Below are 11969 nucleotides of genomic sequence, written 5' to 3' on the forward strand. Positions count from 1 at the left end.
GGAGCCAACAGTGATATTCCGCTCTCCCTTTCTACCCAGAGCCTCTGAGGCCTACTTGGAAAGGCAGCACCACAGGCCTCTCCCAAAAGCTGTAGGCCTCTGCTCTTGGCTACGTTGAAATCCTGTTTGTGTCTAGTTTACTTCAACTGAGCACATGCTCACCAGGTGCCGACTTCGGGCAGAGCTTAGGGCAAATCGGGTGTGGGAAGATGAACTAGGCCCAGTTCCCGCCAACAAGGCAGGTATCTCCTTAGGAGGGGAGATAGGATGCAGACCCAAGGAACCACAAATCGCAACCGCATGAGGAGCAAGACCGCCCAGGGAGGCAATCAGGCCCCCCCCATCCCCCCATTTCTTTCTTTTTTTTTTTTTTTTTTGGTGTAATTCCAATTTTATTTACTAAAAACAAAACGAAAACAAAACAAAACTTCTATTGTGTTTAAGCCAGTGTTATTTTGGAGTTCCTACAATTCATTGCCAAACCTAATTCTACCAGGTAAGGAAATAAAGGTAGAGCGATTCCATTCTAAACGGGTAGCCCATGAATTAATTACATGGGCTCCGGCTTCAGCTTGTGGGTAATTGTTCTGGTCTCCCCTCGTTTCCCGTGACCCCTTCCACTTTTTTATCTCTCTAAACCCCTGTGCTAGATGCCAGGTGCACCGACCAGAGCCCTCCCTTTTCTCAAGGGAAGGACACTGTCCTTGCTTCCAGCGCTGGGGTCCAAGAGCCTTTGGCTGTCAGCCCCTTGAGACCCCCCCATTTCTTAAGTGCCAGGCACTGCACTAACTTCTCCATGTCCTCACATTAATCCCACGTTTGGAACCCCTCAAGGAGAGGGCTGGGATTCATCCCCGTTGATAATTGGGGATATGGAGATGGGGAGTGTGGAGGCCCTGGAACGGAGACTCATAACCAGGCCTGGCTGGTGCGGGAGCCAGGATGCATCCCCTGGAGCCCAGAAAGGCCATTCTGGCTGTGACGGTCGGTGGCTTCACGGAGAGAAGCTGGGAGGCTTTCCCCAGGTGCTGTTGGGGGCGCAGGAGCAGGGGTGGGGGTGCAAATGTCCATTGGTGGAACGTGGACTGCTCCAGGCAAGCTTGGGGAACAGCCCGTGGCCTGCTGGGCCCACGGCGAGTGCGTTCTGTACACGGGTCCTGTCCCCTCCGAGATCTCTCTATGCCTTCCTGCAGGACTGGGGAGGGACACACCTGGGCCGGCCCTAGGCTCGGGGAACTGGGAACTTCTCTTGCAACAAAGGAAGACCTTCTCGGTTGTAAAACATCTGCCATGAGATGTATTCAATTCTTCACACCTGCTTTTTCACCTGCCGTTTCTCTCCCCACCTCCAGACTTGACTTTCTGGGGCTGAGGCCCCAGGCTCTCGGGACTGGGACGCTGGCCTGGACACGGGTGTCTCCGCGGTCACCGTGGGACCCTGAGCTGCTCATATCCCTGCTCTCGTCTCAATTCCCTCAAACATAAAATTAGGGGTTGGTGATCTCTAGGTCCTGTCCAGTCCCCGACCTTCCAAATTATGGCATACCCTCTCCCTGCGTCCCGGGGAGGTGGCCTTCGGGGTGGGGGGAGAGTAGGCTGTGTGGGGCAGCCCCCCGGGGGAGACCCCTCAGCCTTCAGGTGGTCAGTGGGCTGCTTAGGTGTCCCTGCCCCACTGATAATTGGGTCACTCGGTCTGCATTTCTGGTGGTTTCCATATCCCGGTCCCTCAGCCATCCATCCATCCACCAACACATCAACTTTTTAATTAGTTCATTTATTAGTAATTAGTTCAACTCGCCTCTGGAGCCAGAGTGCGAATCCCAGATCTGCCCACTTCCAGACCCTGGGCGGTAACCAAACCTCCCTGTGTCTCAGTGGCCTCCTCCGTGCAGCAGGGAATTTGCCTTACGGGGCGTGAAGGATTCAATCAGTCATCCGTAGGAAGGGCTTACAATCACCCTGGCGTGCTGGAGGTGTTCCCCATCATCATTATGATTACTTAACCTCAGCTCTTCGCCCTCACGGGGGGCTTGAACTCGTGGCCCCGAGGTGGAGAGCGGCAGGCGTCACCGACAGCCCCCCAGGCACCCCCTACCCTTAGGATTATTGTTGAAAGTGTCTCTTGAGTGGCTGTTGTGTGCCAGGCACCGAGTCAGGAGCTTTCCCTACGTGACACGGCCCCCTGAGAGGCTGCATTGGTAGGGTGCAGAGGGAGCCGGGGTGTGGGGGGCACCTCCTGCCCCGTCACTGAACATCCAGCTCGGGGTGGAGACCCGGACTCCTGCGGCCGTCTTGCCTTGAACTGCATAACCTGTTAACACACGAGGACCATTGGCAGTGACCGGGGCGGCGGGGGTGGGGGGGGGACCCAAAGACCGCCAGTCCGCGGTCACCCTGGAGCTGCCTGTCCACCCGAGCAAACGGGAAAGGCCAGCCCAGGACGGATCAGGGTGTGAGGCTCGGACAAGGCGGTGCGCGCAGGGTCTCAGCTGCTGCCCGGGCCTACCGGGCCTGCCTTCCTCGGCCCACGGCGGGCAGATGGGGTGCTCCGCTTCGGGCACCCACTGTGGAAATGATAAAATAGCAACACGAGACATGTGGATATCGCTGGAGGCCCAACTTGGCACCGTAGGTCTGATGGCAAGTCCAGCAGGCTTCTCTCTCCCGACCCTTTATCCCTGCTCCCTGGTCCCCACGGCAGGTGCCTGTGGGGGGGCCCGTCCCCTCCCGCTCTCCCCAGATCCTGCTGCTGTCAGCTCTGGCTCCCTTAGCCCTGCTTCTCCCAGGAGAGGTGTGACCAGGTGACCACCCCCCCAAGCCATTGCAAGTCCCGGGACTCCCGCATGTATGCATAGGTGCACGCACCCCACTCTGGAGCTGCCCAGGGCTCCCTCCCAGCTTCCTTTTAAGTTTTAAGAAATTTTTCTTAAAGATTTTATTTATTTATTCATGAGAGACAGAGATAGGCAGAAACACAGGCGGAGGGAGAAGCAGCCTCCATGCGGGGAGCCTGATGGCGGGACTCGATCCCAGAACCCCGGGATCACCCCCTGAACCGAAGACACTCAACCACTGAGCCACCCAGGTGTCCCCCCATCCCAGCTTTAAACTCGTCATTGAAGATTTCCTGCCTGCTGTCCACTGAACCTTCTTGAGTTTCTCTCTCCACTTTCCATGGGAAAAAGCACCTTCCTCTGTCCTCTGGGGTCCATCTCCTTCCTCCTTCAAGAGCCCAGCTCGCAGGGCACCCCCTCCAAGAGCGTCTCAGATCCCCGTCTTTGACTAGCCTTCTCTTGGTCCCAGTAGCCCAGACCTATTTCAAAGTCTGCTCTCCACACAGAAACCCAACTTTCTTAAAGATTCAGGATGCCGCCCCTGCGTCCCCCCATCTCTAGGCCTCCCGGTCCTGTAACCTGGAGCCCTCACGCCTCTGCACTTCTGGTGAGTTCCATGCTGACTGCAGACTCCAGGGTGACTTGAGTGTCCACTGGCCCTATGTCAGGGGCTGACCGGAACTCTCAAAACCCTCTTTCCCGTCCAAGCTCTGACTCGCCTAATTTCAATTACTGGAAACTTAAGACTCCGTTTATGCTTTTCCTTTAAAGCTTTTATTTTTTTTTAAAGTCATCTCTACCCCCAACATGGGGCTGGAACCCACAACCCCAAGATCAAGCATCAGACGTTCTCCTGACCGAGCCAGCCAAGCACCCCATTGCCTTTTCCTTCAATGGTGAACTTTTTTGAGAAATATTGATCGACCCCGTAGACCCCACATCTCATCAAGCTTTGCTGTATAAAGGCTCTGGAGTGGCAAGATGTTAATGGCTTGGCTTTGCGTTAGGTCTCGTGTTTTATTTTTTTATTTACTTATTTATTTTATTTTTTATTTTATTTTTTAGGTCTCGTGTTTTAATCTCTTTAAAGTCTCGTATTTGATCCCCTTGATGTTAAACCTGCATCTTGTAAAGGAAGAAACCACTGATTGCGCTGCGCTGCCCGACTCCAAACCATCTGGGGCCTCAGAGCCGGGGAGGCTGAAGGGTCCTCAGGGTCCCCACGGCCACGGACGAGGCAACGGTGGTCAGCTCCTCTGTGTGGGCACCACGTGCTCGTCCCGGACTTGATTCTCCTAGTTTCTCTGAGGCTCTCGCAGGCCACTGCACACGGGGCACCGTAACCAGTACCATGGACTGGGGGTGCGTCAACGGCAGAAATCACTGGCTCTCATTCCAGAGGCAGGAAGCCTAGGATCAAAGTGTTGACAGGGTTGGCTTCTCTGAGGACTCCTCCCTGGGCTCGTCTCTGAGTCTTCATAGGGTCCACCCTCTGCAGCTGTCTGCATCCAAATACTCTCTTGTTAGGACCCAGTAGCGTTGGATCAAGACTCTATCTCCAAATACAGCGACATTCTGAGGTGCCAGGGTTAGAGCTTCAGCTCGTGAATTTGGGGGGACACAATGCAGCCCCTAACACCTTCCACTTTTTAAATATACACTGCTGGGTTTTAGGGAAGCCTGGACCTTCAGGCTCCCGAGAAGACATTCCTCCTCTGTCAAAGGGGGTTGGTAAGGATAGTGACCTCTTAAAGTTCCCATGAAGATGAGGTGCCTATGAGGCTTGTTGGAGGTGGGCGTACAGTAGGTGCTTAGCAAATGCTGGAACCATTTCACTAAATAAAGGTGACAAGGATGCTGATAACACCACTGTTATTAGCGGATGTCTTTGTCATAATAGATTTCCTTTTTATAGCCCTTGACGAGCATTCTGCTCATTTCTTTTCTTTTTTAAGACTTATTTATTTGTCAGAGAAAGAGAGAGAGAGAGAGCACTCAGCAGGGGGAGAGGCAGAGGGAGACGGAGAAGTAGACTCTGCTGAGCACAGAGCCTGACCTGAGGCTCAAGCTCATGACCCTGAGATCACCGCCTGAGCCAAAACCAAGAGTCAAATGCCTAACCAACTGAGCCACTCCGGGGGCCCCCCTTTTGCTCATTTCTTTCGAAAAGAGGCTGCCCTGTGGCTACCCTGGATCCCAAGATTCAGGTCCAAGGCACTCCCCACTCGTCCTGTGAGGACTTTGAGGTGCTGGCAGGAGGAGCACCAGGCCCGCCCCAGCTCTCCCATCTCCTCCTGGTAACCAGGAGGCCCCGGGGCTCCCTTAATCACAACTCACTCAGGCATCTGCCTTTGACCTCGGCACCTTCCCCTGAGCCGTGCCAGGTGCCTGGGGCACTGCCAGCCCTCCCAGCCTGCCAAGCTGACTCTCTTCCATCACTCAAGTGACCTGGGAAATCCCATCTCCCCTCCAGCAATCCAGCAAGATGGATCACAGGAAAGGTGCTCCCGTGTGAGCACTCAGCCCCACCACCCTCCCCTGCACATGCAAGGATTGGCTCACACTCAAAGCCCCTGCTCATAAAGGCCTTCTGCTCCAGACTTTCTGTTTATGTGTATCCAAGCGTCCATCTCTGTCAACATTTTTTCACCTCTTAAATTGTAGGGCTGGGTCTAATTCCATTCTCTGTCCTGTGTGTTACATGTGCATAAACATGCCCGGTAGAGAGGCTGGGTCTCCACAGTTTACAAGGCAGTTATGCATGAGCACTTTATCCCTCTCTCCACCCTGTTTCTCGCTCTGCGCTTTTGGGTCTGTTGTTTCCCCTTTGCCTGGAAGCATGTCCTCTGCCCTGACCCCTGGTGGAAGCCTGTCCTAAGTCAGGCCTCAGCCAAGGTTTAGAGATGCATTGCTGACCGTCCCCAGTTGGGCCAATCCCCCTCCTTGACGGCTCCACTGTATCTCTGGTGGCATCTTGGCCGTCCTTACCTTCCTGTGCCATGATGTCCTGTTTGGGCAGCCTCCCCGGCTGGACTGGAAGCTCCTTGAAGTCGGGCATGACAATTCATTTAGCTTTGCCTCCCCAGTGCCTAGCACAGTGCCTGGCTGCAGATGAATGGAGCCTGTGAGTTCTGGGTTCTGGGCCCTGGCCGTGTTGGGCAGTGCCTTTCATGGCATTTTCCATTTGGCCTCACCTCTTCCTTTGTCCTGTTTTTAGCCTAATTCCTTTCAAGGAGCTGGCATGGGACTCTGAGCTCATTTTCATGATTGCTTTAAATATTTGGGGCTGTTGGCATGCCAACACGAGGACCCACGCTAAGGAGGGAGAGGAATTCTCTAGCTCTCTGGGTCCTGCCCAAACACAAGGAATGTGCCAGAGACAGGGGAGGTTCTAAGAAAGTGCCAGATCGGGTCGAACTAAACTGCTTCTCTACCTGGCTGAGGCAGCCAGGAATTTTGGCAGCAGACAAAAACGTGAGAAGACACCGAACAGGGGTCGGGGCGGAGGGGGGCTGGGAGCTCGGGAGGGACGGCATTTGGGGAAACCCAGGAAGAGCCCTAGATGGAAGTGAAGGGGTGGCAGCAGCACCCATCTGGAGATGAAGTGTGCATGCCCAGAAACGGTGAGGAGGCCCCACCCCCACCCCAGCAAATGCCTGGGTGCATGGACTGTCCCAGGAGCCAGTTTTGAAAATCAGATAGATAGAAGGAGACTCTGAAAGTCTTGTCGTGGAAGACCTTGGGAGACACACAAAGAAGCTCATGAGCATCTGTGTAAGAAGAGGCCTCCCAGCTCATCCCCATGCAGCCTCCATCACTCTATAGACCAGGAAACGGAAACCCAGATAGGAATGGGATAACCAAAAAGAGCACACCGTTTATGGTGCTAGCGCTAGGCCTGGAACCCGGGTCTCCTTCTTTTTCCAAGACTCATAGCTGCTCAAGGGCTGGAGAAGAGCAAGAATTAGGTTCTTCAAGTTTCTCCTAATAATTGTTATAAACAGAATAGAAAGCCTAGCTCCTGCCTGGTGAGCTCTTTCTACATGCCAGGCATGGTGCTAAGTGGTTCACGCATTTGATCGGAGCAGCCTGATAGATATCCACGGCTCCATTTTAAAGATGGGGAGGTTGAGGGATTTGCCTAGATTAACCAGCTACTGAGCGTTGAAGTCCGGATTCCAACTCAGAGGTTGTCTGATTCTGGAGGTTGATTTTTAATAGCTCCTTTCTAAAACCTTTCCTGCCCAGCCTTGACAGATCTCAAGAGACTGGGTCAAAGGAAAGGTGGCCTGGAGCTTCTAGATGAAAATGCAACATCACAGCCCTCCTGATAGTGAGATTTTAGGCAGATGGATGTGGGCATCCGAAGGAGTCTTTCCCAAAGCCTCTCCAGTCCAAATGGAATTTTATGCAACTGTACAAAAGACATGAACAGAAATCTCAGAGGAAGACACAGACATGGCCAAGAAGCACATGAAAACATGCTCCGCATCACTGGCCATCAGGGAAATACAAATCAAAACCACAATGAGATCGCACCTCACACCAGTGAGAATGGGGAAAATTAACAAGGCAGGAAACAACAAATGTTGGAGAGGATGCGGAGAAAAGGGAACACTCTTACACTGTTGGTGGGAATGTGAACTGGTGCAGCCACTCTGGAGAACTGTGTGGAGGTTCCTCAAAGAGTTAAAAATAGACCTGCCCTACGACCCAGCAATTGCACTGTTGGGGATTTACCCCAAAGATACAGATGCAGTGAAATGCCGGGACACCTGCTCCACAGTGTTTCTAGCAGCAATGTCCACAACAGCCAAACTGTGGAAGGAGCCTTGGTGTCCATCGAAAGATGAATGGATCAAGAAGTGGTCTATGTATACAATGGAATATTCCTCAGCCATTAGAAACCACAAATACCCACCATTTGCTTCAACGTGGATGGAACTGGAGGGTATTATGCTGAGTGAAGTAAGTCAGTCGGAGAAGGACAAATATTATATGGTCTCATTCATTTGGGGAATATAAAAAATAGTGAAAGGGCATAAATGGGAAAGGAGAAAAAAAATGAGTGGGAAATATCAGAAAGGGAGACAGAAAATGAGAGACTCCTAACTCTGGGAAACGAACAAGGGGTGGTGGAAGGGGAGGTGGGCGGGGGGTGAGGGTGACTGGGTGACGGGCACTGAGGGGGGCACTTGATGGGATGAGCACTGGGTGTTATGCTATATGTAGGCAAATTGAACTCCAATTTTAAAAAAAAAGGAATTTTATGCAGCCATAAAAAAAAGAAGAAGAAGATGAGACCTTGCCATTCGCAACACCATGGTTGGACCTAGAGGGTGTTATGTTAAGTGAAATAAATCGGACTGGGAAAGACAAATGCCATATGAGCTCACCTATATGTGGAATTTAAAAAACAAACCAAATGAATAAACAGATAAACAAAAAGCAGAATTAGAACTATAATACAGACCTATATACAGAATTAGACCTATAATACACCTGGCAGAGGTGGCCAGAGGGGAAGGAATGAGGGATGGGCAAAATGGGTGAAGGGGAGTGGGAGAGCCAGGCTTCCACTTATGGAGTGAATAATTCATGGGAATAAAAGGTACAGCACAGGGAATATCATCGATGGTATTATAAGTGTGTTGAGGGTGACAGGTGGCAGCTACACTTGTGGAAAGCGCAGCACAGCATATAGACTTGTTGAAACTAGTGTAACACCATGTGTCAACTCTACTCAAATAAAAATGTCTTAAAAAAAAAAAAAAGCCTCCTCAGTCCAAAAAAGCTCTGCTGCTACAGGAGTAGAGGTGGACAGATGACCCCCGGTGGGGCTGCTGATCCAAGAGCAAGAGTGAGGTATGAGACGAGGGAGCCCACAAGAGCAGCTGCGCGGAAGGAGACAGAGATTCCTGACTCACTTCCCGAGCTGGCCGCTGACTTTAGAGCTCTCTTGCCTGCGAGAGTGGATTCGTACAAGAGGACAACAGTCCTTTGGAATTCACCACTTCACAATTATAGAGCAACTTCAAGCACACAGAGGACTCACTCCTATGGTCTCACTGGATTCTTACAACACGGCAGGGTAACTATTCCCACTTTAAAGGCCAGCAACTGACCCAGAGAAGTTAAGTGACTTGCTCAGAATCACCAGCCAGCCAACAGCAGTGCACAGACCAGAACCCAGGTCTTTTGAACCCTCCACGGAAATCCTTTATTTTGATGCCACTTTGTTGCAGTGGACAAAGGAGCCAGGAGAGATGCTGCCGGAAGCTGCATTGTTGTCTCAGAGGATGACTGACGACCCCACTCCCAGCTCTACGCTTGCCCTGATCAGGCTACAGAAAATCCTCTTCCTTTTGCTTCAGGGAAGGCCATGTGACACAATCCTAGTGAATGAGGCAGGAATGGAGGTCTCCGGGGCAGCCTATGGGAAAACGTCTCTTGCTCCTACAGAGCCATGGGAAGGGGCAGTCCCTCTCTTCCTTTAGTTTCTGTCATGCCTTGTAACATGATGGCTGGGACCACTGCAGCCACCTTGCTGCTTGGAAGAAGCCAGCGTCTGCAAGAGACATGAGTCAAGAGGCAAGAAAGTCTGGCTCTTTGATGACATCACTCAATCAACACTGAGGCCCGTCTGCCTCAGATGGCACATCCCAGACATCAGATTTCGGATATGGCACACTCAAGAAAATAAGACTCAGGTGACTTTGTGTCTCCTTATTAAGAGTTAGAATAATCTCCCCTGGAAGATTCCTAGCGGAGCGCCCTCATGACTTTTTGACAAGTGCCCTGGGAATGCCGTGGTCATATTATTACCTGGGGGTAAAAATAGCAAGCCTTCCACAATATAACTTTTATTATATACCAGGCACTCTCCTAAATGCTGTATCCTAATGTTCTAAAAGAAATACTATTAATATTCTCATTTTATACAGGAAGATAGGGAAATAAAGAGTTTAGACAATTTACCCAGGGGGCACACAGCTAGGAAGTAGCAGAGGTAAGTTTTGAACTCAGGCCGCAGCACCTGTGTCCCTAATCACCACTTATTCCAGTTAAGAACGAGGTCAGCCTCCCTGGAGCACATGACCATGTGAAGGAGAGGTGAGGATTTGAACAAAATTTAACTTCTGTTAGGAAAGAAGGAAAGACAAGGAGATGCTGGCTAGCAACAGTGTTTGCTACAGTTGACCCCACTGGCTACACTACCTACAGATTTCCTTTCATGGGAGCCAAATATTCTTGTGGTTGAAACCAGTTTGAGCGTTTCTCAGACCGTTATCTGAGGCGCAACTGTCCTAAACTAAAATGGGTTCTTGTTGCAGGCTAGATCAGAACAGCCTTCGGGGAAGAGAATGATTTGAGGATGGATAGGACTTAAAGCGAATGGACACCCCAGGCAAAGAGAATTGCAAAAGGAAACGTGCAGAGGGCACAGCTTGAACTATAGAGTAGGGTCAGGCCTTTGAAGTCCTTGAACACCAAGTGGAGGAGTGTGGGTTTTATTTGGGTAGTGAGGACCCTTGAGCAGGGGTGTGGCTGGGCGTCTAGAGAGATCCATCCTAAGGTCAAAGAAAGGAAGGAGTGCACAGTAGGAGACAGCTGGTTGACAAGAGGATTTGCCTTATGATAAAAGTTTGGACAAGGGAGAAAGTGTTGGAAATGGCGAGGGGGAGACACTCTAGGAGCTATTAAGAAAAAATGATGGATTGGTCTGAGGACAGCTTAGATGTTCGAGGAGGAGGAATCCAAAGTATCTTTGAAGTTTCATGCTTTGGTGACAGGAAGATGGAAACCAAGAGCTTGCTGGGAAGAGGTTGGATGAGAGGGAGCAGGATATGGTGGGTTTGACATCAGGCTTGAAGATTGGAGACAATGGACACCCACATGGAGATGTGCAACTGGGACATTCATGAGGAGTGAGAACTAGACGTGTCAATGAGCAAACTGAGGATGTGGGTGGAAGGGATGAGACCTCCAAGAAAGAACCTGTGGAGAACAGAGAGGGGGCCACTGAGGCCAGGACCTGAGGTAAACTCCTAGCGTTACTTGGTCCCGGAACAGTGCGCACAACAACAGACTCGGAGGCAGATCAGAGACATTGAAGGAGAACCCAGAAAGCATGGGGACTTGAGGGCTTCAGAAAAGAGGGTCAACAGTGCTCAATCCCTCAGCTACAGAGAAGTCTGGGTTTGTGAGAGCAAGCATCTTGGGTATTTTAAAAGAAGAGACTTGGAAGACTGTGGACAACCCAACATCTCTACAAGCTGCTCATGGGCATGTCAACTGGAATAATCCTTTAGAAGGCCAATTGGGCAAGATGTTTCCAAGGCCTTAAAGATGTATAAAATTGCTGATCCAGACCTTCTTCTTCAAGGAACATAACCCCAAGGGCGTAATAACTAAAGCTTGACTGCTTCCTCGACCCATGACACAGTGGCCAGGATGGCATTGTTTTAAGCACTTTATATTTAATCGCTAATTCAACTATCAGGACAACCCTGTAAGGTAAGCATTATTAATACTTTTCACGGGTAAATCGTCATTTTACAAACAAAGAAAATGAGGCCAAGAGAAGTTACGTCATTTGAGCTAAGGGAGCGAGATCCGGAGAGAACAGCTGCAAGGCCCTTGATCTTAACCACCAGGCCATCCTGCTTCTTGAACCCATTAGGAATGAACACAGCGTTGCACCCCTGAGGGTGTTCATTTTAGCGTTATAATAACAGGAAACAATCTAAATGTGTAACAGCTGGAGGTTGGCTAAATAAAGTCTGACTTCCAAACGAGAGCATGATGCTGTATAGATGTTAAAAATCATGTTATAAAAGAAACACCCAATGACATGGGAAAAAGGTTGATGATACATTTTTAAGTGAGAAAAGCTGTTTTCAAAACAGTGTGATCTCAAATATGAAGAAGAAGATATTTGTTATTACTCACGTATGTGTACACTGGCAGATGGATCTGGCTTCTGTACGGGACTGCCTGTGCCCCCACCAGGTGCCCTCCTCCACCCACCTTTGCCCAGCCCAAGAGCCCAGCGCCGTGCCCCAGTCTCTCTGCGGTGGTCATCCTCATGCCTCTGGATTGAAGCGCTGTGCATTTTAGCAATGATAAGAAGGA

This window comes from Canis lupus, chromosome 37, assembly GCF_003254725.2.
Source record: "Canis lupus dingo isolate Sandy chromosome 37, ASM325472v2, whole genome shotgun sequence".
Taxonomy (NCBI): domain Eukaryota; kingdom Metazoa; phylum Chordata; class Mammalia; order Carnivora; family Canidae; genus Canis; species Canis lupus.